This window comes from Notechis scutatus, chromosome 1 (genome assembly GCF_049901735.1).
Source record: "Notechis scutatus isolate UNSWTSFEM ecotype Mainland chromosome 1, rNotScu1.2, whole genome shotgun sequence".
In the NCBI taxonomy this organism is placed as follows: Eukaryota; Metazoa; Chordata; class Lepidosauria; order Squamata; family Elapidae; genus Notechis; species Notechis scutatus.
Window position 1 is genome coordinate 299,488,873 of NC_142009.1, and position 23,032 is coordinate 299,511,904.

The 23,032-nt window shown below is 39.3% G+C and overlaps 1 protein-coding gene and 1 long non-coding RNA gene across 5 annotated transcripts in view; one reads left to right on the forward strand and one right to left on the reverse strand.

The window, feature by feature from the left end:
• Positions 1 to 21,774, forward strand: part of LOC148133453 (uncharacterized) — a 45,414-nt gene extending 23,640 nt beyond the window's left edge. Inside the window, exons 3-4 of one of the 2 annotated variants that reach the window (XR_015746822.1) lie at positions 12,661 to 12,717; positions 19,885 to 21,774. This is a non-coding gene — a long non-coding RNA (uncharacterized LOC148133453). The remainder of the gene's footprint in view (positions 1 to 12,660; positions 12,718 to 19,884) is intronic. The other variant, XR_015746821.1, reaches the window with a different exon arrangement.
• The window catches only part of FOXN3 (forkhead box N3), a 202,980-nt gene that overhangs the window by 155,894 nt on the left and 24,054 nt on the right, over positions 1 to 23,032 (reverse strand). The window lies entirely within an intron of this gene.

Here is a 23,032-nt window from a genome sequence, read left to right on the forward strand (position 1 = left end):
TCGTAGGATTAGGTTAACAACTCTTAATGCCTTTTTGGCTATGTAGTTGCAGTGGGCTCTAGCACTTAGATCATTAGAGGTGAGTATTCCAAGGTCCTTTACAGAGCTTGGGTCATCAACAAGATCTTGACTATTCAGCTTGTATTTTATTTTCTGATTTTTTTTGCCAATATGTAAGACAGAGCATTTATTTGTTGAGATTTGAAGTTGCCATTTGTTTGACCATTCAGATACATAGTCAAGATCTTTTTGTAAGGTAGCAGTATTGTCTGTGGTATTGAACAGCTTTACATCATCAGCGAAGAGAACGCAATTGCTCTTAATATGATCACAGAGGTAGTTTATGTAGAGTATGAAGAGAGTTGGTCCTAGAACACTGCCCTGGGGGACACCACTATTGACAGGTACTGGATTTGATAGAACGCTCCCGATTTTGACCATTTGTTGTCTGTTTGACAGGAATGCTTCTATCCAGTTATTCAGTTGTCCAGAGATACCATAGGATTTTATTTTTAGGAGTAGTTTGTCGTGTACCACTGAATCAAAGGCTTTACAGAAGTCTATGTAGATTCGTCAATTGCTTTGCCCTGGTCAAGTTGTGTGTCCATATGTTTTTGCAGTGTAAGAGTTGCAGATTACAGGATAGTTTTTTCTGAAACCAAATTGTTTATTGGAGAGTAGGTTGTTTGACTCTAAGTGGAGGATGATGGATTGGTTAATAATTGATTCCATGACTTTACAGGTGATGCAGCATAAGGAGATTGGCCTGTAATTTTCAACTAGGCTTGGGTCTCCCTTTTTGAAGATGGGGATGACTGTGGCTTGTGACCATAGGTTAGGCAAGGAGCTGGTCCTGAAAGATTTTTCAAAGATTATGCTTAGAGGTTTGGCTATGGCAGTGGATAGCTTTCTTAAGATGTTGTCTTTACTGCAGCTATAATAAGAATACATATACACCAAACTTGTTAATACATAAAGTCCCCAAAGTCAAATAGATGGGATGGGACTTCTTAAGAAGGCGGAAGCCAGAATTAAATTATGGCAACATTTACTCTTCCATCTAATAATGTTCATTTGAATTACAGCTGGACATCTCCACTGAACCTCTTATCTTCACAATCTGGCTTTGCCAATAATAAGTTCATGGAAAAGCCTCTCCCCTTTCCGATTATTTAACTTCCACATTTATAAAAATGTTCTTTTTGTATAAAGTTACTCTTCCTTGATAATGTAACTTGAGACTCTTCTACACCTAAAACAATGTTGCACTGATTGCAGCTTCAGCATGCAATAATCTCTTAGAAATGCACTTTGTGCAAAGAATTTAAGCTTAAAGATTGGATTTCCTTTAACCTAACCAAATGATATGAAAAAATATAATACATTTACCAACAGCATGGATTTAATCTTCTTTCATAAACATGATTTAAAATTGGTTGACATTTCAGTAGTTGCTAAAATAAATAGGGCCATTAAGGAGGAATTCAAAACATAAATAAATAAACCTATAAAGATCATTGCTGAATCAACAACCTGGTTCCAATTGCCCAGGAGTTTCAGAGAACATAGTCATCTATAACAAACGATGACATCAAAATGACATGTGGATCATGACATCTCATTTGTGTCACTTGCATGATATTACTATGACACACACATTTGTATTTGCCCTTCACCTGGACACTTGTGAAAAAGACTGCAATATACAATCAGGACATTATGCAGTGATGAAATTCTCTAATGTTAGTTCTACCCTGTGCTGAAGAGACAGGGAAAACAAGCTACTTGTTTTTTATTCTAGCTATCTCTACCTTACTTCAGTCCCAAGTCCTAGTCACTTGCAACCGATATGAGGATGTTTCTAAGAAGTCATTCGAGTATTTAACAATTCTTTAATTTAGTATTTTGAATTTTTAAAATTCAAATTATTGCTAATTTCTAATGTGATAAAATTTTGTTTGGCAAACTTAGCAGCACATAATAAGAAAACAGAGTTTGGCACTTCGTTCTACTGAAGACAATGAACCTGCAGCCTTTATAATACTTAGCTCTAAGTAGTCCTTCTATCCATGTAACACTGCAGCTTGACAACTCTATCTTATATCCAATTGCAATTTTAAGAACATTTAACTACAGAACTAAGGCATCTAAATCTGTTTGAATCTATTTCCCAGCAATTAAATTTAGTCCTTTGTATTCTATAAATAATGATTACAGAACAACTGTTATAGTATTTCTTTGATTAAAAAATAAGTATTCATTTGAACTCAGAAATTAAGTACTCCGACAATTTTCTAATGCTGAATAAAAATTCAACTGCTGAGGAAACCATAAAGCAAAACAGATGTTGTTGACATACTACTTCAATGCACTGTACCCTAACATTCAGCGGAATATAAACATTGTACCCAGTAAAATTTCTGCACACCTTCAAATCATTCTTAATAGACAAAAATGTCTCAAATCTTTTAGAAAAGATTAAATGACTTTTCAGAAAATCTAGATAATTTTTATAATTTAAATCCCACAAAGTTTTTTTAGTGGCCCGGTACATATTGTAACACAGTATTTCTTACCTCAGTCTCTCCCCATTTAACATGTTATAAAGTCCACACATCCCAAGGCAGAAGAGGTTATGAAATACCTTTGTAACTTAAGAAAAACACTGGACTGTTTTGTTCCAACACTAATCAAAATCTGTGTAATTACCTCTACCCATGTGATAGCACCCTACATGTTAGCGGTGCTTATCAGCCAACCCCAAAGTACTCAATCTAACAAGAATCAAGCAATAAAATTTCTAACATAGGTATACAAACCCTGCTATACACAGCTTCCTTTACTCATGGAGAAACCCTACAAACTATAAAAAGAGTTGCATTTACAACAGCAGCCCACAACCTTTGAGAGATGTGTGAATACTTGAGCATAAAAGAATATTCCCAGTAATTTGTGATTGGTTGCACTAACTAGAATAGTTACATTTTGATGGTGTCAAAAATAACTTTCAAAAATATTATGCTCATGGCTTCTGCTACAGGACTCTGGAATTTCCTCTAGTTCAGAGTTGAGAAATTTTTAAAATGAATATTTTTGACAATATTGGTAACTGTGTGACTGTAGCTAAAAGCAGGCTTTAACTTCATGGCTTTGGACTAGTTATATAAAGTAATACTTCCATTCAACAAATCTTCAGTTCAATCATCCCATCAAAACAGATCTGCAAACCAAAGCAGGAATCTGCTTCGAAGTAGTAAATCAAAACAGGTGGCTTTGAATAGAATTTCAATGCACTTCCCAGATCTAATGGATTGGGGGTTGGGTTGCTTGCTTCAGTTCCCTGTTGTAACAGAAAATATCACTGCAACTTAACTTTTATATAAAAAATGAGAAAGATTGAGTGATGTGACAGGCTCTATGATACTAATGTGAATCACATTAGTATGATAGAGCTTGTCACATCATTAGAAAATGAGTTATAACACGATTTTTAGGGTAACAAAGCAAACATTGGTTTGGGATGTATTCCCTTTTACAGCCTCACGCTGGTCCTGTCCACACCAGAATGATGACAGCTGATCTGAATTTTAGTTTAACTCATTCCTCAGCATTGTTAATATGGGCTTAAATTTGAACAGTTTGGTATACATTCTTCAGTCAAACCTTACTTTCAAATTCAGCATGACAGATTTAAATCCTCATCAGTGATTAATGGGTGCCAAGTCTTACAAATGTTGGCCTACATATTTACAACTTTTAATAGAAGTGGCGAGGTTTTAAATGTGACTTGTTCTCTTCCTACATCTATGACATTATATCTCAATATACGAGCCCTCTTCTGTTGATTAATTACCAGATTACTGCAAATCATTTTATGAGTTCTGCCATTGATGAGGGGAGGCTTCACATGAAAAGACAAACTTCTCAACTAGTTATGCCAATCTTTTTGTTACCAAGACCAAAAGCTGTGTTACCCCATTAAGTCAAATTAAATCATTCTTCTAAGTTCTGCCCATATTAGTTCAAGCTTAACCCATATGTCTAAACTAACCTGACACCCACCAAAACCAGTGAGGTTCTTTCCAGGAAAAGTTAAACATGCCACTTTTCTCATATCACAAAATAAATATCCCATTACCTGAGGCAGCAAGGGCAATTTGAAAGCTGCTGTGGTTGTCTTTTCCTGAAGCTTATTATCTCTGCTTAAAAGAGGTAATGGGGAGATATTTCAAAAATATATTATGTAAAACCCTGGAAAATTTAGCTAAAATTAGACAATGTTTCCATACAAACAATCTTTCAATCTTACCATTTCCATCCCATTCTGCCAAAAAATAATGTCGTTGCAAGTGTTTTGAAGCCTTCCAATCATAGGTTATGAACAAATCTTTGCAATCCTTCCAACCTAAGTAAGGTTGAAGAGGAATTATGTAAAGGGCCAGATATCTGTCCATCTTCAGCAGAACAATTCTCTGAAAACAGAACATAACAAGACTGGGGGGGGAAAGCCAGCAAAAAAACCCTGAAGTTTCAGAATGGGCCAAATCAGATGAGGGGCTTTGAATTAAAAAGATTCGCAAAAATATCCCAAATGCATTCTTGGAGGAGAGGCAGTTGGGGAGCGGCTCAAGATTTTGACAGCTGCTCCATTCTAAGCCTCCTCTATTACTGCTTCCCCCCTTGCCATCAGGTACTTGGCACTGAGTGCATGTAATCCTTACCAGCATATATAGTCATTGCTGGTAAAATTATCAGAAAAATTCCAGAAGCCATGTCCTACAAGCTTTCCCTACCTTGTTTCCAATCAGACCTTACTTTCAATTTCTGGCAAAAACAAAACACACCCATTGTGGACAATGGATTCACTTAACAATTGACACCTTTGCTTTACAACTGCTGTGTTTGCTTAAATTATCCATTGCAAAAATAGTAATAAAATCAGGAGTGGTCTCATGGTGGACTGATTCTGGAATTTCCAGTTCTTCACACAACACCAGTAATAGAGAAATACATCATCTGAATATGCCATAGTTTCTGTTCAGATGGCATATGCTTCTATTTAGTGGCAAAGCACATGTTTTGCATGAAACAATCTTATCTTTATGACCCAACATCTTTTGGTTAAGACTGAGAAAGATCCTTGTCTAAAACCTTGGAGATCTATTATCAGTAAACAAATACTGTTAAGACAATATTTAGCTAGAGCAGCTCAATAGTCCAACTCCATATAAAAATACTTTCTAACATTTCCAATTTCCTGAAAGAAATTTACTCATTTTTCAATTCATTATTTTAAAAAGAAATATAGAAACAAGCAGATATACCTAGACATTTTCTCTGCCAAAGTCTGAAGTTACTTAAAATTACTATTATGATCATTTTAGACCATATTACTAGACTCAGAAGTATCACTAATTATCGCAGTGTGGTGTGAAGTACCTATAATCCTATGCCTATTTATTCAAAAGTCAAATTCCACTGAGTTCAATGGGACTTACTTACCAAATAGTCATTTATTTTATTATTGCTCAAACTGAGATTTTTAGTGGATAACACCACACTTTGTGAATGCAGAGACACAAATCCTGACTACATGCCAGTATGTGCAGCTTTTACATGTACTGACAATTACTTATTTTGGTCAATGACAAAACCAAGAAGGTTGCTTTATTTTGGCTCTCCAAAAGTTTGATTTGGACACAGAAGCAGCATCAGGCACTGGGGAAATCAGGAGATTCAGGCAGTTCAAATGAGTATAAAGATTTTATTGCAAACTTCAGCTCTCTACAAGAATCTAATCAACTTGTGTTCATGGGAAATGAGTGGGAGATAAGAGAAGCATTCAAGGTGGGCTGGACTTAGATCTCTTATGGGCGCACAGAGACTTGTCACTTATGATCCGTTTAACCGCTTCCTCAGGCTCAGCCTGGTCATCTCCTACAAGATGGCCATTCAATGTTACTCAAAAGTTTGTGAACCCTTTTGAATTTTCAATATTTCTTCATAAATATAACCTAAAATGTGATCTATTCTCCATATGTCCATATAAACCTATATATAGAGAGACCAATTAAATAAATGAGTCAGAAACACATGTTGGAAGGGGCCATTTTTATTCTCCCTTTATCCAGAGTTAATATTTTTGTTTTTATGCTATTTATTATTGTGGCTTTTGAGATTTTTATTGGTTTTATATTGACTGTTTTATTTATTATAGTGTGCCACCCAGAATTCCCTTTGGGAGAGATGGGAGGCTATATCAATTTGACTAATAAATAAATTCATTTATTTATTGAGAATGATCCAAAGCTGCATATGTATTTGTGAGACAAATGTACATATCTTTGCTTTCAGGAAATGTCCTCCACCTTTGGCAGTAATAACTGCAATTAAATGTTTCCAATGGCTGTGAATCACTCTGGTACATCTCTTCGAGGAATTTGAGCCCATTTCTCCTTAAAACACAGCTTCAATGCAGAAATGCTGATGGGCTTCTTCATATGAACTACCTGCTTCAGGTCCTTCCATAACATTTCTATAGGATTAAGGTCAGGACTATTGCAAAACATTAACTGTATTCTGCTTTAACCATTCTTTAACCATCCAACTTGTGTGTTTTGAGTCACTGCCCTGTTGCATGACCCACTTTCTCTTGAGCTTCAGTTCACAGACAGATATCTTGACATTCCCCTGTAGAATTTGCTGGTACAATTTAGAACACTTAGTTCTATCAATAATGGCAAGCCATCCTGCTCCAGAGGCAGCAAAGTCGCCCAAACAAGATACAGCCAACACCACATCCTTGAATGCAGTGTCTGCTTTTTGCCAAATGTAATGCTTTTCATTCAAGCCATAAGTTCTATTTTGGTCTGATCTCTCTACAAAATATTCTTTCAGTAGCTTTCTGGCTTATCCATGTGGTCTTTCACAAATTATAGATGGGCAGCAATGTTCTTTTTGGAGTAGTATTTTTTTCCTTGCAGTCCTGCCTTGCAAACTTTTGTTATTCAGTATTTTGATGGTGATCTCATGAACATCGGCATTCACCAATGCAAGAGATGTTAGTTCCTTAGAAACTACCCTGAGATTCTTCAAGACCTTGCTCTTGGTTGGTCAATCATTTCTGGGGTGAATTACATTGGTGCTAAATTGCCACCAATTATATATGAACTCTCTGGCAGTGGACTAGTGAAATCCAACCTCTTTGAAAATGGTTTCCAGCCTGGTGACCATCAACAACTGTTTTTTGGGAGGTCTTCAGAAATTTCCTTTGTTAAGCCATGATATACCTTCCAATCCCTGTCTTGTGAAGATTAGACTTTGATAGTGAATACTGAGAATTCTGTTCTTTAAATAAGGCAGGTCCTGATGCATTCACACCTAATTATCATCTCACTGAAACACCTTACTCTAATTTTCCCTTCAAATGAACTGATAATCCTAGCAGTTCACATACTTTTGCCACAAATAAGTATATAGCTCTGGATAGTTCTTTTTTTAAGAACTAATTTTTTTAAGAATTAATGGATATAATTCATTAATTTAATCAGGTTCTCTTTATCTCTTATCCTATCTCTTTTAGGCCATGACATTTTAGGTCCTATTTATAGCATTTAGCACTTAGACTTATATACCGCTACACAGTGCTTTACAGCCCCCTCTAAGTGCTTTACACAGTCATCTTACTAGCCCCAACAATCTGAGTATTTATTTTACCGACCTTGGAAGGATGAAAGGATGAGTCAACCTTGAGCCCCTCAGAACAGAGATATTGGCAAGAAAAATATTTCAAGGAATTGCTGTAAATTATTTGCAAAGCATGCCTCTGGCTCCAAGCAACAGGTTGCTGGCACAATCATATTGCTTTTGAGGTGTACAAGAGCAAATTGCTTACTTTCTTGCTATCTGTCTCTGGAATCTCTCTACTCTGCAAAGGAGAAAAAGAAAAAAACAGGCCAGCACAGGACAATACCTACTGACTAAAATGGCAATTACATGACTGAAGAACTCTGTGAAAGTCATAAAGTTATTTTTTCAGCACTGCTATAACTTTGGTCACTGAATAAATACTATATAAACAAGGACCACCTGCACAAAATTATATTATGTTAAGGAAAACTGTTCTAAAAAAAACTAAATATATTTGATATGTTGCAAAAAATGTGAAATTTACATCAAAATTCATAAAAAATAGAATTGTTTCTAAAAAATACTCTGAGAAACTAAAACTAATATGTGCAGAAATTGAAAAATTTAGGAAAAAAATCAAACTTGACATATTTATAAAAATAAATCTGAGAATAACTGAATCTGAGAATCTGAAAATTTGCTTATCTATATCATCTATATGATTTCTTTGCTGCCTAATGATTTATCCAATCAGAATTTAGATAAATATTAATTGATAAGATAGAAAACATCACAAATAGCATTACAAAGAAAGCCACAATTGCAAGTACCCTTGTTATTCAAAGCATAATATAAATACTATACAGATCACAATTAATTTCAGTCATTTTCTAACAATAAATTCCATTAACTCCTGACACTAGTAAAATACAAGCAGAGCTGTAATGCATTATTTTGTATAAAATATGATTGATTGGCCTCATACTGTCTTCTCCTACTCTTTTTAGAGGAATTTAGTTACAAGAAGATTTACTTTCAATTCTTTCTTAATAAATTCCAGTACTGTATGATATGAGTGCCCAAACAACACTTCTGTTAAGACAAGTGAAGCAACTTGTCTATGTATGCACATACATAAGCAAACAACTAAGGACATACATCAAAATAGTCATGCAAAACTACCACTGCTTTAACATTTCGAAGAGAGATAGTTTAATTTGTGAAACATTAGAATGCTATATACTATAATATGCTAATATTAAAACAACACTCTATTTATAAGCAGTGCAGTTAAACACCTTTACCGCAACAATGCTATCCATGCCATTGTATGGAAATAGAAATGAGACTTACCCATATGGGCCTAGCTACTCCTCCTGTTACCAGGCTGCCCACATCCCTTCTGATGAGCACTAGAAATAGCATGCTGCAATGAAGCACAATGGACACTGGCCACCACCTCCCATCCCAAATTCTGGCCTTTATAAGTTACTCCTATGTTATGAGATCCTGTAGTAGAATTTCATCCTGTCATTGTGCAATATAAAAGTACCTAAACCCAACTCTACTGTAAATTCCAACACCAGTATCAATTTTCCAAAAATTTCTCAGAAAGTGAATCAGGATTTCCCAGGCAATATAGCATTTCTCACGCTGCATTAGGTAGAGCCTTATATCAAAATTCCAATACAAAGGCAATATATATGCCAGTTACTTGAATAAGTTCACTGCAAAGTGGCTTTCCAGATGTTACTGAAGTCGAGCTCTCATCTTGGCTATATAGTCAACACTGAGAGTTAATGGAACTATAATCCAATAATATCCAAAGGCACATGCATTGATCATTCTTGTTCTATGTTATCAGGAAAACTGTATGAAAATGGTTCCATTTCCAGTACAGTGATGGTGTTCAGAGATGGTGCTCCAAAGATAAGTGATAGTTTATAATTTTGGAGGAGTTCAACCTGCCTGGGGACAAAATCTGAGGTAGCTCAGGAATTCATGGCCATTTTAACAGCCATGGACCCAATCTAGATTACTGAAGACCCAACACACACTGGATTTATTTTTTTGTCAGGATAGTTGCAGTGTGATCTGAATTTGGAGATTACCATCACCTGTCTATCATGGTCAGATCACTTTATGATTTCCTTGGAATGCTCTGGTGCTATTCCCTGTCACAGGAAGGCAGGACGTATTTGATAAGCCACGGTGGCGCAGTGGCTAGTGTAGTACAAGCAGTTCAAATCTCACCAGGCTCAAGGTTGTCTCAGCCTTCCATCCTTCCAAGGTGGGTAAAATGAGGACCCAAATTGTTGGGGGCAATATGCTGACTCTATAAACAGCTTAGAGAGAGCTGTAAGCACTGTGAAGCAATATATAAGTCTAAGTGCTGTTGCTATTGGTCCATCACAGGCAACTGATGGACTCTCCTGGGTTTCAGAGAGAGCTGAAAGTTTAGTGCATGCTCCAATTTAGGCATCACCTGGAATGAGAGAACACATCTATGCACTCTATCTCCCCTTATAGTTGCCAGGATTCCCTTGGGTTTTTTTAAGTAATTGAGGGAAGTGAAATGAGAGAAGAATGGAGATCAAAAAGGAATGAACCCAACTGACCAGGAGCTATAGCCACTATTTAAAGTGGTACCTCCAATTGGCAATGGGTAAATGTCAATATTTCTCTACTCTTATGGCTTATAGAGAAAGCTATCAAGCAGCCCTGTTTAAAGTGATATGGTCCCCTGTAGAAAATGTTGAGATGGAGGTTCAGCTGCAGGCATATGTTAACTGCTAAATAAAATCACTCAGATTCACTACCAACTGAACTCTGGCTATGAAGCAGGTCCCATAAAGGCCCATATACAGTTGATTATCTGGGATGGCTTATGTAATACAAATATTTCAATAATATTTAAGAGACAAGGCTATGAAATCAACATATTACCTTTTTTTCTCTACTTGATACCATCTATTAAAAGGATGGTTTTAAAAAGTTGACTATCAGAACCCAGCATGTACTGTAAAAACATTCAAGTGGCTATAACTTAGTTCATAAATATTTGGGGACCTAGGGCAGGTGCACTTGCATACCTTTATATTCATAGGCTGCCACATGGCACAGGAATTCCTAATTTATTTAAAAACAATTTATTTAAAATTGATACGGTCTTATTATAGCTCTTTTAAGAAGAGCCAATGAGCTGTTGTGATTACACTTTAGCTAAGCCTAAGTAAGCTCAGTTTTAAATTCCCACTCAACCAGGGAGCTCACTTGGATGGCCCCTGTGCCAGCCAAACTCTAGAATTACTAAGCAAAAGTGACAGAGAGTTTAGATAGATAGCTTTGATCTCCTTGCAGGAAAAATGGGAAGTAAATATCTGAAGTTTAAAAATACACTTTGGGATTTCTTATGACCAGACTACAATTGGTTCTCCTTATAAATAAAACCTAAAATTAAGAGAGAGAGAGGAGAGATTGTGTTCAAAGGGCCTTGATACAAAATTAATTTCAGTTGCCTTTTGTATTCTGGATATGTAACCCTATTTAAAGAACAGAGGTTTTTAGAGTTACAAACTGCCTTCTAAAATGAGGGAAAAGCTTATGCTCTTGAAAAAAAAAAGAGGTTGGTAAATGGGGAAAAAGTTTTCATTGAAACAAATAGTGAGTTTTCACTGTTCTCAATCACCACAGATAGTACTGGCTAGACAAATGTGGTATAGGTATAGTAAGTCCTCCTGATATGACCACAATTGAGCCCAGAATCTTGGTCATTAAGTGAAGGAGTGGTTAAGCAAGATACCATGTAATCACTCTGCAAACCCAGCTCAACAACTGTGAACCAGCTCTCACAGGTGTGATTGTTAAGCAATGTGCAGATTGTTAAGAGGACTACTAGGGAGACAGCCGGGTCACCCAGGCATGGCAGGGTGGGGATCAGTCACAAGAATGCTGTTGTTTGGTAATCTTTTTGCCAGATTTAAAGTCTACTTCTCTAATGTGTCAAGGGATTTCCCCTCTAGAGGAACACAAACATCAGCATTCTGAGCTAGCATTTTGCCCTCCCTTCTGCAGCCTATCTGAGTATTCTGGATGGGTGACGAAAATGCTAGCGAATGCAAGTATTTGGAGTCTTTCAGAACACTGCCCTTAACTAGAGTTTTACCCCACGAAGGGGAGGAGAAAATGCTAGTGAATGTCAATATTCTGAAAGGCTCAGAATGCTGGTGTTCACTAGTATTTTTGCCAATTTGAGGTCCATTCTTCAGGGTGTGGAAGAATTTCAGACACGTCATATCCAACATCCCCTCCATTTGTAATTTTACCTGGCGGCTTCCCATTGACTTTTTGGGGAAGTCAGAGTGAAGATGGCAAATGGAAATAACACAATCACAGGGCACTTGGCAGCAGTTATAAATGTGAGCACCCAAAATGTGTTTCTGTGATAGCATGACTTTTTAAGATGACCAGAAATTCTTTGAGCCATAAATCACTCATTCTATCTGTAACTGTGAACAGCTGTTAAACAACTGGTTGAATCAAGAACTACCTATACAACAATTTCACATTATCCTGCAACTCAAAGTGGAAACACCCAACTGCAACCTACATTATTTTGTGCAATTATCTTAAATTACACATCAATATTTAAAGAACTATTGATATGTTTAAAATCAAACCATCCTGACCAAACTGAATGTACACAATTTACATCAACTTTTCCAACAAGTAAAACACTTATTAATAAAAATAAATTGGTGTATAATTGCAGGGTCAGCATGTGTATCTGCATCACAAGAAGCAGCATACATAGGGAACCTATCTAGCATCAATTGCCTTTGCACTAATTTTAATTTGAAAGAGAAGTAAAGGAGATAAAAGACTTTGTGAGGCTAACTTAGGGTTAAAATTCTAATGGAGCTAACATTGCACACAATATCTCAACCACAAATTAATGGGGGAAAAAATAAATATTCTTATGAAACTCTAAAAAATATTGCAGATAATTCTATAACAGCTCTTCTCTTTTAGAGTAGATTGACCCCTGAAGCAAGGCTGGCCTCCACCTGTATGGCCTTCCAGATCCAGGTAAATCTTCCTCTTCTCGAACACCTTCAGAGATTATTATACGGACGTCAAATAAATGCCAAAAAATTTTTTAACTCATTAATTGTAGGGGAAATAAATTTTGGGTTTTATTGTTAAAATTAATTATAATATTGATTTTTGCACAGTATTCTATTTTGCAAGTTCTGTGGAAGTCCTTTAGGATTCAGGCAATGAATAAAGTTCACAAGTAATAGATAACAGATAATCAGAGTTGGAAGGGACCTTGTAGGTCATCTAGTCCAACCCCCCGCCCAAGCGGGAGACCCTACACCATTCTGACAAATGGCAGTCCAATCTCTTCTTGATGGCACTCCCACAACTTCCAAGGACAAGCTGTTCCATTGTTGATTGTTCTCACTGTCAGAAAGTTTCTCCTTATTTCCAGGTTAAATCTCTCCTTGTTCAGTTTCCATCCATTATTCCTTGTCTGGCCTACAGATGCTTTAGAAAATACCTTGACCCCTTCCTCCCTATGGCAGCCCCTCAAATATTGGAAGACTGCTATCATGTCTCCCCTGGTCCTTCTCTTTACTAGACTAGCCAAGCCCAGTTCCTGTAACCGTTCTTCATATGTTTTACCTCCAGTTCCCTAATCATCCTGGTTGCTCTTCTCTGTACTTTTTCTAGATTCTCAAGTAAATAAATATCCATCAATTAATACATTTAAAAACTAATATGCAGTTTAATTCCATAGTATTTTACTTTCAGCAATAAAGAAAATATATTGCTGCAACAACATTCTACAGAGAATAATTCAACAGACATTGAAATGTGGGAAGTGATATATAGAGGATTATGTCCCACTCTCTAAGAATGTCAGATTGAGATTACAGCCACCTCTAGAAGGCTCAGCAATCCCAGTGTGATGCAAAGCCCAACACCCCCCCATCAAGTGATGCAAAGCCGTGATGCCCCAGGAAGACCCAGCTGAGTCCCAGTTCCAGTCATTCTCAACATTGTGCACTCCTAGCGCGAGTACATCTTCCGCATCTTCTTGCTGTCATTGCTAATGAGGTCTGTCTGTCCTGGCCCTTTGTGAGGCAGATGCTGACTATGTGGGCCATTTTCTCCGGGTCCCACAAAGGAGCCCCATGCAGCCAGCAACTGCCTGTGTGTGATGACCTATAGTCTCTCAAAATAACCCAAAACCCAAAACATACATTAAAGTCCGGTATTGCCTTCAACTTAACTTCACTGTTTTATTAGGCACAGTTTGAAGTCACAAAAGTAAATAATGAGGCAAAAGGAAATCAAAACAAACCGCATTGACGAGAGTTCCGAAGCAAGCCAAGATAATTAATCATACATTCCAGGAAGATAATGGGGAGAGTCCATGGGATTAGAACGCCAACAAAGATAAACCTCTTTCAAAGGAAACACTAAAGTTTGACTCCAACAATTCTGACTACACAGTTAAACTTATATACATAGCTCCCAGCTGCAAGCCATGAGGAGAATCATGGTAATCTCCTCCTGAGTAGACCTCGCTTTTCCCTGATCCTCTCCTCTCTGTGTGCCTTAGGATGGATCCTCTTCTGATTGCTCAGCCAGCCTGTGCCCTTCCCCAGCTTCCTCCACCACCTCTGGAGCCATATTCCCACTCCCTGTTGGCTGTTCCTCCTCTTCCTCAGAGTCAGTCTCCACCAGGGGCATGACACTATCCCCCACACAGGGCCCCCTCCCCCGGGACCAGGTGGATGAGGACGTTGTGGAAACCAAGCGTGAAAGTCCTGGACCAAACGAGGAGCATGAACATCAGTGGCATCGACCCAGGTGAAGTTCTCTGGTCCATAACCTTTCCATGCCACCAAATACTGAAAGCGGCCCGCAACTGGCGTGAATCTCGGATGCTATCCACTTCGTACTCCTCCTCTCCCAGAGGGGCTACTGGGGCCGGCTGTGATGGAGCCGGTCTATGCGGACTGTCGGCTGAGGTAGGGACTAACAGGGAACGATGAAAAACAGGATGAATATGCATGGTCTGTGGCAGGGAGAGATGATAAACTACAGGACTGATCACCGCCTCGACCGGAAAAGGTCCCAAGTAATGGTGATCGAGCTTTTTCTATGGTTGTGTCATTGGTAAGTATCGAGTAGAGAGCCAAACCCGATCACCTACCGCTAAAGGCAGAACATCGCGACGATTTCAGTCTGCAAACCGTTTATAATCCTCCTTGGCTTTCTCTAATTGATCACGGACCATGTGGTGCACAGCTTTTAAATCCTGCAAGAACATATCCACTGCTGGAACTGGTGAATCAGACGGGGCTAAAAGGAAAAGTCGTGGATGAAAACCATAATTAGCAAAGAAAGGGGACACACGGGTGGAACCATGTTGAGCATTGTTATAAGCTAATTCTGCCACCGGCAGCACTTCCACCCAATTGTCTTGTTGAGTATTGCTGAAACAGCGGAGGTACCGCCCCAAAATAGCATTCACTTTCTCTGTCCCCCCCATCAGTTTCGGGGTGATAAGTAGACGACAGACACGCCTGAACCTGCAATTTTGCGAGTAGGGTCTGCCAGAAGCGTGCCATAAATTGTACCCCCCGATCTGATATTTATTTTATTTATTTATTTATTTATTTATTTGATTTGCCAATTGTTTACAAGATAATAAGTATAAGTGTATACATAGTTGTGAATACATGAAATGGGTACATATAAGAAAAATAAAAGAATAAGAGAAACAATAGGACAGGGACGGTAGGCACGTTGGTGCGCTTATGCACGCCCCCTATCATGCGGTCTGGTAACCCACGCAACTGGAAAACATGGGAGATAAACAATTGAGCCATTATCTTGGCCGATGGAAGACCCGCACATGGAATAAAGTGGTCCATTTTAGTCAACATATCCACCACCACCAAAATGGTTGTAGCACCATTCGATGGTGGTAATTCAACGATGAAATCCAATGAAACTGCCCCCCACAGTCATTCTGGCGTGGCAAGGGCTGCAAGAGACCAGGGGGTGCACCAGGAGCATAATTGGCTTGGCGACAGATCACAAAGGACACCACATATCCCGACACATCATGTTTAAGTCTCGGCCACCAAAATGTCCTAGAGATGAGATGCAGTGTTTTGAACACCCCAAAGTGTCCCACCGCCGGACTATCATGACATTGACGTAAGATAAGGCCATGAAGAGGACCTCCAGGCACGTAAATGCGATCACAAACCGCAACAGGTCCCCAATATATGCCCAAGGAGTCTCATCTCTCATTTTCATCCAATTCTCGACATCGAGCTGCCACAAATGGGTCCTGCCGCTGCGCCTCCTGAATCCTCACTCGGAGGTCCACAGGTTCCTTGGTGGCCGCAAACCGCTCCAACGGAATCACCGTCTGGGGCAAGATTTTATCCTCCTTCGGGTATACTCAGGCTTCCGAGACAGGGCGACAGCGCGTTGATTCCCTCCACTCAGAACATAGGTCACCCAGATATCAAATCGAGCAAAGAATAAGGACCATTCCACCTGATGCTGGTTCAATGTCTGAGCTGTACGTAGGTGTTCCAAATTGCGATGATCCATCCGAACCTCGATTTGGTGACGAGCCCCTTCCAGGTGGTGCTGCCATGTCTCAAAAGCAACCTTAACCGCCAATAACTCCTTGGCCCAAATCGTATAGTTGTGCTCTGGAGCCGACAACTTCCGGGAATAATAAGCGCACAGGAACAAGGTGCCTGCGGGAGCATAGGCCTGGAGGAGCACCGCACCAACAGCCACATCAGAAGCATCTGTTTCCACCACAAATGGCTGACCTGGATCAGGGTGTTTGAGGATAGGCTTGGAAGCAAACGCGACTTTCAACACCTTGAAAACTGCCTGCTCCTCAGCACCCCAATGGAATTTCTCCCCTTCTTGAGCAGATTAGAAAGGGGAGCAGTCAAGGCAGCAAAGCGGGGAATAAATGTGCAGTAATAGTTCGCAAACCCCAACAGTTGTTGCACATCCTTAACCTGCTGTGGAGGTTCCCACGCCTGCAACGATTGTATTTTTTCCGGGTCCATTTCCACCCCGGCAGGTGAAATACGATGTCCCAAGAAGTCATTCGTGGTTTGTGCAAACTGACACTTCTCACGCTTCGCAAACAGGTGGTTATCATGCAAATGTTGCAACACCAGCTGCACATGTTGCCCGTGTTCCTGCAGGGAGTCTGAGTAAATCAAAATGTCATCTAAATAAATGATCACGAATTGATCCAACAAATCATGGAAAACATTGTGCATGAAATGCATGAACACAGCTGGGGCATTGGTTAATCCAAAAGGCATCACAGTATACTCAAAATGCCCGTACCTCGTCCATGAGTGAGCCACGCCCCTGCTTCAACTTTCTCAAACATCTGTTTGCTGTTTGGCTTCGAACACGGTCCTCAAACATGGCCTGAAACTGATGGCAAAACTCAGCGTAATTGTCCAACACCTGGTTGGGCTGGGTCAACAAAGGCATCGCCCAACGTGCTGCAGAGCCTGACAACAAACTAATCAAAAACCCCACCTTATCCCGGTCATTGGGAAAGTCCTCAGGCTGAAGGCTCATGTAAAGCTTGCACTGCCTAAAAAATGCTGGAAATTGGGCCAGCGAATCATCAAATTTATCTGGCACTGCCATGGGTATTTTCGGAGTGGCCGGGCAGCTTGCATTTGTGCCACCTGTGCAGTCAAAAGAGCCACTTGCTGGCTTAACTGAGCAATCTCTGCTCTGAGCTGAACCATGGTCGCCCCACAAAAAGCAAAAATAAGTTGAAGGGGTGGCTGGAATCAAAATGTGATGACCCGTAGTCTCTCAAAATAACAGAAAACCCAAAACATACATTAAAGTCCGGTAATGCCTTCAACTTAACTTCACTGTTTTATTAGGCACAGTTTAAAGTCACAAAAGTAAATAATGAGGCAAAAGGAAATCAAAACAAACCGCATTGACGAGAGTTCCGAAGCAAGCCAAGATAATTAATCATACATTCCAGGAAGATAACGGGGAGAGTCCATGGGATTAGAACGCCAACAAAGATAAACCTCTTTCAAAGGAAACACTAAACTTTGACTCCAGCAATTCTGACTACGCAGTTGCAAACTTATATACATAGCTCCCAGCTGCAAGCCACGAGGAGGATCATGGTAATCTCCTCCTGAGCAGACCTCGCTTTTCCCTGATCCTCTCCTCTCTGCGTGCCCTAGGATGGATAGGGGATGGGCCTGGCTCCTCTTCTGATTGCTCAGCCGACCTCTGCCCTTCCCCAGCCTCCTCCACCACCTCTGGAGCCACACTCCCACTCCCTGTTGGCTGTTCCTCCTCCTCCTCAGAGTCAGTTTCCACCAGGGGCATGACACTTTGAAGGATCAGGTGGTCAGCAGTGGGAGCATGAAGACAGTGAAGGACAGCTGGGATGGCAGGGGCTGTGGAACTCAGGGAGTCAAAACGCATAGATGGAGAGAAAGTAGGAGGGTGGGGGAGCTGAAGCACCCCTGCAATCATAAGTTCAGGCAAGCTGCCAAGCACCCAAATTTTGATCACGTGGACTTTGAAATGGTCATACTTCAAGGATTAGTTGTAAGTCCCTTCTTTCAGTGATTGTAACAAATGATCCTAAGTCAAGGACTTTCTTTAATTCTTTTGTGTCAGCTGTCATTTTTCTTCCAATGCTGTTTAACAAATAAACAATAATGCAACAATCAAAACTGTTAATATACACAACTGCTTCACAAATGAATTACCCCAAAATAAATTTTAAACAAATTTAAGAAATGTATTTGCTTTAGCATTACAAGTATCAACCTTTAAGCTGCACAACATAAAATTTCACACCTAAAAAAATTAATATCACAATCGCACCAGTAGTCAGATTCAAAAAAATTTACTACCAGTTCTGTAGGTGTGGCTTGGTAGGCGTGGCAGGGAAAGGATACTGTAAAATTTCCATTTCCACCCCACTCCTAGGGGAAGGTTACCACTGGTTCTCTGAACTACTCAAAATTTCCACTACCGGTTCTCCAGAACTGGTCAGAACCTGCCAAATACCACCTCTGAATCACACCCTTGCAAAGCAGATATATATTTAAGCTAAAGGAGAAATTAGCTATTTTCAGAATATCCTTTTTTGTTTTGTTTTGTAAAAACAAGAATCTCTTTTTAAAAAAGCCGTGATGGCAGTTGAGTGGTAAAAAATAGAATGATAAAACCATTCAGCTTTTGACTTGGGTAATATATTTAATGATTTGCACTTGTTACTTGTAGTTGGAAAAAAAGCATTTATTTTTAGTGAGCCCACACACATACCTGTGAAAGGGATGAAAATAGCAAAAATGAGTATGATGTGTAAAAATATTGCCTGGAGTAGAAAGCCAAAATTAGTCAGAACAAGACTGCTGAGTTTCTAGTTCTTTTGTTTTCATTACAGACACTGAAGCTTCATCCTCTTTTAAGGCTGAGATATAAAATAGTCCAAGTATTGTTCCACTTCATAAAATGCTTAATTTTAATTGAAGTTTAAGTGTGCTTTGCTTCTCACTACATACAACGGAAGTAACAGACAATAATAGGGATATTATACACTCCCTGTGAAGCTTAATTCTCTTATGTACCTTAAATGACCCTTCTGAAGATGAAAAGCCCCAGTTTTGCACACATTCTAGGACTTATTTAATAAACTCAGACAAATTCTGAATAAATTCATTTAGATTGCTTAGCATCTTTCAAAAGGTGTTTCTTGGGTTAGATCAATTTAGGAATATTTCATGAAAAACAGCAACCTGAAAGAACCAGAATTTATCAAGTATTGATTATCTTAGCTGTAAAGTACAGTCATCATTGAGATCATACATTATATTCTATGCCCCGGGAAAGAAAATCTAATTAATTTAAATTGTATAATCCTATGTAATATTTACTGCTTCGAAGAAGATTTTAGAAAGCTATACATGTTCTGGGTACTTGAAAATAGTCACAAAATAATGACTACTGTTTTTATAGGTATTCTTCAATTTTTTTAGCTACCTGTCCAAAATGAAAAAATGACATCCTTTCCTGCTTTGTTTCTGTGAAATTCAAAATATGTTCTTTCTATTTAAAGTTTTTTTTTCATTGATTATACAGTTTCCATTACCCAGTAACAATCCTTTCTGCTATGCTTTCCATCAGACTTGGACCTAGAACTGGGAAAAGGAAGAGAAAAATTATTGGAATTTGAGCTAAACAAGCTATGGGTTCCTACATAATTAAGACTAAGACCTACCACCGTATACAAAAGCCTACCCTGAGCTGATGTTCTTCAACCTTATTGCAGTTATAATTCCCATAAATTGGAGAACATCAAAGTGGAGAAATCTATCCTCTTCTAACTAACAATCATGGAAGCAACCTGCTAGAGCTGCATCAGGTCATACAGAGTCCTTGGCAACTTTTCTAAGAAAATTCTTTCTGTTGCTGTTGAACACAGTAGTCATTTTGCGTAAACCAGCTTATTCAGTGCATAGACAGCCCCTAACTATATTACTATTACCTGTGGTTTTATCTCTGTATCACTACTAAGGAAAACGCAGATCAGCATGATGAACCTGAATTATAAAGAAAAATTATAGCAATATAGAGTGACAAGTACAGGTTTTCAAATATTACATTAATAGTCAACTCTTCTTGTTAGCTTTGGGACATATCTGCTGTACAAAGTATAAGTATTCATTGACTTACAACCATTCCTTTAGTGACCATTCAAAGTTAGAAAGGTAGTGAAAAAAAGTGACATGACCATTTCCCCCACTTATCAACAGTGCAGCATTCCCATGGTCAAATGATCAAAATTCGGGCATTTGGCAACTGGCATGTATTTATGACAGCTGCACTTTCCCGGGCTCACGTGTAACCTTCCCAACCGGTTTCTGACAAGCAAAATCAATCGGGGGAGATGGATTCACAGATGTATGGTTCATTTAACAATTGCAATGATTTGCTTAACAACTGTGGCAAAAAAGGTCATAAAATGGGGCAAAATTCACTTAACAAGTGCCTGGCTTAGCAATGGATATTTGTGCTCGTAAGTCGAGGTCTACCTGTAATCTTACCAATCTTAAAAATCATGTTGCAGCAAATTTGGAAATATTAATTTACTTGTAATATTTATTAGCTGCCCATCTTGCTATTTGGTAACTGAGCAGATTGCAATATGAAAAGATAAAACTGTATAAATTATAATAACATAGATACAATACTACAAATTAAACTTAGCTAAAAAGACGGGAGGGAGGGAACATAATGAGGGGGTAGAGGATGGGATCTAGTGTTAATCAATCAACCACCACACAAAACGAAGCCTCTCCATTTGCAATTGTTTCCCATTAATAAGAGCATCATAGCAAGGGGGACTTCAGCAAGAAAAAAGTTTCTTCAAAATGCTGGCGTTTGCCTTCCTTCATCTTGCCTCTAATTGCCATTGTTCTGAGACTGGAGAAAAAGGAGAAAGTCATATACAAGTTACAGAACTGACTGTGCAGCATGTCTATGTACATCAATTTAAGAAACCTGAATAATAATAATTTCTCATGATCTACCTTAAGAGTCATTCAGCTGAAAGATGGATGCGTAGAAGCACAACTATTTGATGGCCAGAGATTGCAATCAATATTAAAAAAAACACAAAAAATCTGGCGGACAGGTTTTTATTAGATTTTAGAGGAAATTAATGGTTGCTTTTAAAAACCTATTTTATTCAATTTATATTACAATTTTAATAGATTTTCTCTTTTGCAATGCCACTGATTTTCAAGACAACTATAATCAGATGGGGCTATAGAGTCCACTAAAATACTGTTTGGGGCCATTTGGAACCCTGGAACTCCACATATTAAAACTAATACTTCAATAGCTATAAATAATATCTATGTAGTATAATAATAAGCATCACTTTTTAGAACATTTAGAATTTGATATTGGGGCAATGGACTTGCTTATTTTTTAAAAATATATGTATTAAAACTGCATCACTGTACTTTGTCCCTATGAACAAAATAAGGACAAACTTAGTTCTCAAAACAAGCTCATGGACTTGTCTTTCTAATGTATATCTTTTTTTTTCAAATCCAGAATACAATATGCAAATTCCCCAACATACCCAATTATAAGCAATTGTCTCTGCTAAAGCAAAAAAACCAAAAAACTAAGGAAAAAAGAACTCAGAGATTACTCTGAAAGCAAACAATGCTATGAGAGTCCACGATAGGGAAAGACTACTCCTCCCACATCATCAAGCTGAGTCTGCCAAGGCTATAAAAGCCAGCCCCTGCTACTGGCCCCCAGCTTTGACTCAGCTCCTTGTCGTGAGCAGCGTGTCTTGGAGATAGGAGCAACAGCAGCATGAAAACAGCGAAAACGAAACTAGCAACTCCCGGGGATCTGGTGAAGCCTAGTTGTCGCAGAGGGTGGGGAGCCGCTCTCTTTTAACAACGAGGCTTCAGCGCTGGGGCTTCGGAACAGCCAAAAGTGAGTTTGGGCCTGGGATTGCTTATTCAGGCCTCCCAACACCGCAATTTATAGCATGCAGCCCGGGGAAGCCTTTTGTTGGCTGTACTGAACAGCTGAGAGTCGAGGCGCTGTTTTGGAGCACCTCTCAGCCAGCGGCCTTACAGAGGCACGTTGGGCGTTAATTAGCCTCTAATGAAGATTGAGGCTTGCTCAGGCCTCACAGAGGAACCTCGTTCACCTGGCCTCTAGGGAGGGCGGCACATTAGTGAGGCAGCTCTCAGTGCCCCCAGTGTTGAACAAATGGAGAGCATACAGGCCCAATCTGATCAACCGGGCCTAGGAGAGGCCCATTGTTCTTAAGGCCAGCAAAGAGAAGGAAGCAACGAGACTATGCAGTCAGGGAGGCAGAGGCAAAAATTAAGGCCAAGGCCTTTGCAACTAAAAAGGCATTAAAATCCAAAGTCAGGGCCAAGAGAAGGCATGTGGCCACAGAGAAACAATTTGCAAAGAGCCTGGAGCAGAGAAGTGGGCAGAGCCACTAGTCTCCTCAGTCTGGGGATCTGCAGGCCAACCCTCCAGCTGTATCCAGGGCTGGAGAGGCATAACTAGGCTCCACCAGTCTTCTTCAGGCATGGTCCCTAGAGAGGACAGCTGAGGGGATTTTCCCTCAGGATTTCAGTAGATCTGGGCCTAGTTTTAGGCAAGCTATCCAGAAGCATCCAATCCTCAGAGTAATTTACCCCAGGGTGGGCACAGGCAGAGGCCACCTTTACACCTACAGCTGCTGGCCTTCGCCCAGTGGATCCACCTATAAGCAACAGGCTTGAGGATC